General features: G+C 42.7%; 1 long non-coding RNA gene across 1 annotated transcript; it reads left to right on the forward strand.

Annotated features, from left to right (window-relative positions):
- The first annotated feature begins 1046 nt into the window (after nt 1–1046).
- LOC112077590 (uncharacterized) lies at nt 1047–3466 on the forward strand. The gene is made up of 3 exons (XR_002895438.2): nt 1047–1249; nt 1455–1567; nt 3370–3466. It is a non-coding gene; the product is annotated as an uncharacterized lncRNA (long non-coding RNA).
- Nucleotides 3467–6269: the final 2803 nt, after the last annotated feature.

Here is a 6269-nt window from a genome sequence, read left to right on the forward strand (position 1 = left end):
GTCCCATGGTGTTTATACTTGCGTACTATTGTTTGTACAGATGAACGTGGTACCTTCAGTGAGTTTGGAAATTGCTCTACGAGGATGAACCAGACTTGAGGAGGTTCACAATTATTATTTTTCTGGAGGTCTCGGGCTAATTTTCTTTGATTTTCCCATGATGTCAAGCAAAGAGGCATTGAGTTTGAAGGTAGGCCTTGAAATACATCCACAGGTACACCTCCAATTGACTCAAATGATGTCAGTTAGCCTATCAGAAGCTACTAAAGCCATGACATCATTTTTCGGAATTTTCCAAGCTGTTAAAGGCACAGTCAACTTAGTGTATGTAAACTTCTGTACCCACTGGAATTTGTGATACAGTGAATTATGAGTGAAATAATCTGTCCGTAAACAATTGTTGGAAAAATTTACTCGTGTCATGCACAAAGTAGATGTCCTAACCGATTTTGCCAAAACTATAGTTGTTAACAAGAAATTGTGTGGAGTGGTTGAAAAACTTAGTTAATGACTCCAACTTAAGTGTATGTAAACTTCGACTTCAACTGTTTGTAGTGAGTCATTTCTTCCTGTTGCAACAGAAGCTAGCCTGCTTCCCGGTCTGTGTGTGCTGTCTTGCCAAACAATGACCATATGAGTTGGGCCTGACAGCACAAAGTGATTAGGGACCAGGCTAACAAGGAGCTACCGAAGCCACAGATCTGTGTGTGGTGATGATGTTGATGAGCCATGGCATACCTGGAAAGCCAACATTTTCTACACAGGACAGGGCAGGATTAATGAGTGGATAGCTAGTCTACACAAGCAGACTGTAATGTCCGCTAAAACTCAAACAGCTGTGTCCTTGTAATCTATGTTTTTCAATTTTAACCAACTCATGAACCAGTTCCTCGTTCTGCAGAAGATCCTCTTTTGGCAAAATAATAGTCCCTCTTGTGTGAGTGTACCTACTTCCTCTCTGGCTGCTCGGGTCACATGATGCAGAAGTGCCTGGTCAACCCTCCTATACAAAGCTATTTAAGTCAGGACTTGTGGCACTGCCCACACACTACCAGTGGGAGACTACCTTACACCACTACCAGTCGGTAAGACTGCCTCACACACTACCAGTAGGAAGACTGCTAACACTCACTAGCAGTGGGAAGACTGCCCACATACTACCAGTGGGAAGACTGCCTACATACTACCAGTGGGGAAGACTGCCTACATACTACCAGTGGGGAGACCTAGAGAAGGAATGGATATCAAAGTAAGTGATATGACTGCATCCAGTTTATGTTGTCTTTTCTATTTTGAATTGTAACAATGTGGGTAGTAGAAATGTGAGGATCAGGGATATGCTCTTTTGGTCTTTTCAACAATGATACAGTAGTAGTTGTCATGTCGAGGCTAAGCTTTGTTTCGAACTATGTTTGGTAATGTGAGTTGCTATGTTTTCCATTCTGGTCCAATAGGATTCACCTGTGAAGGGAGGTATCTCTATACTGCACACAGAGGAGGATGGGAAACACCACTATGAAGTGGAGAAGATCCTCAAGTTCAAGAACGAGGGAGGAGCCTTCGCCAGGTAACCTCTGATAACCTCTCTGTTTTTCTGTGAAGAATTTGAATATACTGTAGGTTGAAACCTCTTGAGGATAGAGAGTTGAAGACATTTTAGGGGGAAACAAGAGGGACTTTCCATAGTAAAACCCCTTTATGATGTAAGGAAATAGTTTTTGGTTTAATGTCAGGGGTGGGGTCACAGAGTTATAATTTGGTAATTCCACCCCTGAATGTCATAAAAAGATGTATTGTTTTTTACTCCAGGGTCTGGTAAATTTATGATCCATCGGGGGTTCTGTATGTCTAGTATGAAATCACGGTGTCTGTGTAGTATTTGAACCATCAGGGGTCTGTGAATAGACTATCCAAGAACCCACGGATGGTCTTAGATTGAACCACGGGGTCTGTGTAGATTGAACCACGGGGTCTGTGTAGATTGAACCACGGGGTCTGTGTAGATTGAACCACGGGGTCTGTGCAGGGCCAAATTAAGAAATCATAGGCCCCAGGGCTTCGTTTTATTTTTATAGATCCCCTTTTTAAAAATCTGCCTTTTAAAAATGCATATCATGCAATTCTACATAATTGACATGCCAGAAGACATGAGCTGAATCTTTTTAAATACCACACAAATGACCGAAATGACTGGCTACTCTGACACTGACAAACTGAGATCAAACTGGTCTTGAATTCAAGCAAACAATAGCCCCGGCCAATGAAGCGACACACAGATTGTACAATATTTGGAGGCAATGTACAGTATATATATATCATAGGCTACAGTAGGCTGCTAAAGACAATTTCCAGTGGCACACTGACTTTCCTAATGATGAAGATGAAGCCATAGGCTACTCACGGTGATGACCGTTGCGCCCGTCGTAGCATAAGCCTATCTCAAGATGAGCTACACATTGGGTGTTGTTGTGTAAAAATGTTTCTATTGGTTCTACAGAGAGATGAGTCTTCTCTTTTCAGCACTTCTCTTTTCACTTGCTTTCCAAACTGTACGTTTTTCCCGCAATATTGTATTTTGAAATCTGCAGAAGGCAAACCGACAGTCYTAACCAAACATAGAAATATAATCCATAGATGGCAGTTCCCATTCAAGTCAGGACTGGCATCCATTGCTAGTGTACCCATGAGTTTAACAGTCAAATTGTCAGGGTAAGAGGTGACAAAATCCTTCTATGGATTGTATGTCTATGCACACAAGCAACAATCTGTGGCCTATAGTTGGCTACAAATGACATGTTATGGTGTCAGGTGCAATTTCCTGCCGTGGTTTAGGTCCACTTGTAGAATCTATGCCAAGGCGCATTGAAGCTGTTCTGGCAGCTCGTGGTGGCGCAACACCCTTCAAGACATTTTATGTTGGTGTTTCCTTTATTTTGGCAGACACCTGTATGTGCTTGTGATAAAAACTTAATTCACAGTTATTTTTTTTAATAAACTATWGATTTTTGGTCGCTAAATCTCTGGTGTATATTGAACATTGAGATCGGGCTCTGGTGGTTGGATAAAAATATATTTTAAAAATTGTTAAAATTATAATAATACAAAAATGTCATACCGACGTATTGACCAATCACATTTATTGATTATGAAGTTTATTTGAATTGTTTTATTAATCAGTTACCCAATCAAGGCAGGGCACCCACAGTTACCCACGTGGACTACCTCCTCTCCGTCCCCCATCTGATGATTAGCAGAGCGGCAGCAGGCAGTCTACACTCATTGAGATTCCTCCTGTGGTTGGCAGTTGCAATGCAAAAAGATAAAATCTATATCTAATACAAACAGGTGTGTGGTGTTGTTGCTCCTCAGAGAAGGAGACAAGCTCCTGACMATCAATGGAGTGGCCCTACAGGATCTATCCCCAGAGGCCTTCGCCAAGATTCTGACGGAAGGAAACCCCATGTTGGTGAGTGATATCGCTGGAGGAGAGTTCTTATATTACTCCACTCTCTTCGTGGGTTGCATGTTTCATCACAATATTGTTTTGAACTAATGCCCAACTGAGCGTTCTACTAAACTGTATCGTCAATGAGCACTGATTAAGATTTAATCAAAAGTGCGTTACAGTGGCTTAGAAATACAATGCCATTCAAAAGGATGCAAATAATTAGTAGCACAACTTTTTGTCCTCATTTTGATGTCGCCAGATTGACTTTAGATACAGTATAAACGTTAGCTGAAATTGCGGTAGCTGCCGTTTAGCATTGCTAGCTATTTTTGACAAACTTTGCTAGCTAATGACATTTAGTGGTTTACTACTAAATATTTGACTCGTTTAGCAATGTCATCTTATTTCCAGGCACTATAGTGTAATTTAGACTAAACAGCCATACCCTCTGTCCAGAATGACTGGGTTTATCACGACTTTAGGGCACTACTATACCGGTACCCCGGTCAGGGTTGCCAGGTCTGGCAGAAATTGATTACTCAAAACGCCGGTCAGGGTTACCAGGTATGGCAGAAATTGATTACTCAAAACGAGGCCTAAACAAGGCCTAAAAACTAGCCCAATTGTTCGTTTTTTCGCAACAAGAAAAGGCTTGGCACTTTTAGCCAATAAACCATTTTTCAATAACGTTATCGAGTGAATATTGACTTAACTTCTAAAGACTTAAGAAGCAAAATTCTGTTTTCCATCAAAATAATAATTATTGTGAACTAATATGACTAGCTAGGGAATTTGAATATCAAATCAATCACAATTGTATTCTGTGTACACTGTGTGCAAATGAGTAAGAAGTATGCAAAAAATAGGCGAATAGTGCGAGTAGTAAGTAATTACATTTAGCAACTTACATCTGGAGTGATATGTGCAAGTAGAAGATATCTGGTGTGCAAAAGAGCAGAAAAACAAATATGGGGATGAGGTAGGTAGTTGATTGGATGGGCAATTTACAGATGGGCTGTGTACAGCTGCGCAGCGTCGTAAGCTGCTCTGACAGTTGACACTTCAAGTTAGTGAGGAAGATATAAGTTCTCCAACTTCAGTGATTTTATTTATTTTATTTATTTTTGTAATTAGTTCCAGTCATTGGCAGCAGAGAACTGGAAGGAAAGCGGCCAAAGTAGGTGTTGGCTTTGGGGATGGCCGTGAAATATACCTGCTGGAGCACGTGTGCGGATGGGTGTTGCTATGGTGACCAGTGAGTTGAGATAGTGGATGCTTTACCTAGCAAAGATTTATAGATGACCTGGAGCCAGTGGTTTGGCGACGAATATGTAGCGAGGACCAGCCAACGATGAGCATACAAGTCGCATGGGTGGGTAGTATAGGGTGCTTTAGTGACAAAAACGGATGGCACTGTGATAGACTGCATCCAATTTGCTTGAGTAGAGTGTTGGAGGCTATTTTGTAAATGCATCACCAAGTCGAGGATCAGTAGGATATCAGTTTTACGAGGTGTTTGGCAGCAGATGAGTGAAGGAGGCTTTGTTGGCAAATAGGAAGCCGATTCTAGATTTAACTTTGGATTGGAGATGCTTAATGTGAGTCTGAAGGAGAGTTTACAGTCTAGCCAGACCCTAGGTATTTATAGTTGTTCACATATTCTAAGTCAGAACCGTCCAGAGTAGTATGCTAGTCGGGGCTGCGGGCGTGATTGGTGTGAAGAGCATGCATTTCGTTTTACTAGCATTATAAGAGCAGCTTGGAGCCACGGAAGGAGTGTTTTAGTGGCGTTGAAGCTCGTTCTGGAGGTTTGTTAACAGTGTCCAAAGAGGGCCAGTGTATAACAGAATGGTGTCGTCTGCGTAGAGGTGGATCAAAGAATCACCCGCAGCAAGAGCGACATCATGATATACAGAGAAAAGAGTCAGCCCGAGAATTGAACCCTGTGGACCCCTATAGAGACTGCAGAGGTCGGAACAACAGGCCTCCGATTTACACACTGAACTCATCTGAGACGTAGTTAGTGAACCAGGCGAGAAGTAGTTAGTGAACCTGTGCCGCTTACAGTCAGATGCCGAGCAGTTGCCATACCAGGCAGTGTAGTTATCCCTCCTGTACTCCCTGTTCACCCACGACTGCATGGCAAACACGCATCAACACATCATTAAGTTTGTGCGACACAACAGTGGTAGGCCTGATACCCGAGCAACGATAAGGGAGCCTATAGGAGGACGTCAGAGAACTGGCAGTGGGTGCCAGGACAACAACTCTCCCTCAATGTGAGGAAGACAAGGAGCTGAGGTGTGACTACAGGAAAGGAGGGGCCAAACAGGCCCCATTACCAGTTGACGGGGCTGTAGTGAGGAGACGTCAAGAGTTAAAGTTCGTTGGTGTCAGCATCACCAACGAACTATCATGGTCCACACCAAGACCAGTCACTGAAGAGGCACGACTGGGCATGATTGTCTCCAACTGGTTGCACATGTGTACGTGCTGGTAAAAATTTGGTAAACTGATTTAAGTAGCCTGCATAAGTCCGGCCACTAGAGCGCCACTTCTGGTGAGCATTACTTGTTTGCTTAAGTCTAGTGTCTTAGTGCCAGCATCGGTGTGGTGATAAATAGATGGCTACGAATAATTGATAGAAACTCTCTGTAGATAGTGTGGTCTACAGCTATAATAAGGTACTCTACTCTCAGGCCGAGCAAGTACCTCGAGACTTCTATTTTTAGACATCGCGCACGAGCTGTTAGGACAAAAGACACACACCCTGCCATTGTTCTTAACAGACGTAGCTTCTTCTCGTTCTGCGGTGCAATGG

The sequence above is a fragment of the Salvelinus sp. IW2-2015 genome, unplaced genomic scaffold (genome assembly GCF_002910315.2).
Source record: "Salvelinus sp. IW2-2015 unplaced genomic scaffold, ASM291031v2 Un_scaffold4722, whole genome shotgun sequence".
Classification (NCBI taxonomy): domain Eukaryota; kingdom Metazoa; phylum Chordata; class Actinopteri; order Salmoniformes; family Salmonidae; genus Salvelinus; species Salvelinus sp. IW2-2015.